The 364-nt window shown below is 56.6% G+C and overlaps 1 protein-coding gene across 1 annotated transcript in view; it reads left to right on the top strand.

Moving 5' to 3' along the window:
- Nucleotides 1-364, top strand: part of EMH_0004490 (uncharacterized protein) — a gene marked incomplete at both ends in the record, with an annotated part of 10,650 nt that overhangs the window by 5,682 nt on the left and 4,604 nt on the right.

Below are 364 nucleotides of genomic sequence, written 5' to 3'. Positions count from 1 at the left end.
GCTGCTGCTGCTGCTGCTGCTGCTGCTGCTGCTGCTGCTGCTGCTGATGTTGCTGCTGCTGCTGCTGCTGTTGCTGCTGCTGTTGCTGCTACTGCTGCTGATGTTGCTGCTGCTGCTGATGTTGCTGCTGCTCCGCTGCTGTTGTTGATGATGTTGCTACTGCTGTTGCTGCTGATGCTTCAACTGCTGCTACTCGTATACCTGCTGCTGTTGCTGCTGTTGCTGCAGCAGCAACAACACCTGCTGCTGCTATAGTTCCTGATAGGTCTGCTGCTGCTGCTGCTGCTGCTACTGCTGCCACCGCTCCTACTGTTCCCGTGTCTGTAGATGATATGCTGCTGCAGCAGCAGTTTGCTGCTGCGGC

Source organism: Eimeria mitis, genomic scaffold, assembly GCF_000499745.2.
Source record: "Eimeria mitis Houghton genomic scaffold, Emh_scaff230, whole genome shotgun sequence".
In the NCBI taxonomy this organism is placed as follows: Eukaryota; Apicomplexa; class Conoidasida; order Eucoccidiorida; family Eimeriidae; genus Eimeria; species Eimeria mitis.
This window is presented reverse-complemented; position numbering and strand designations above follow the sequence as displayed.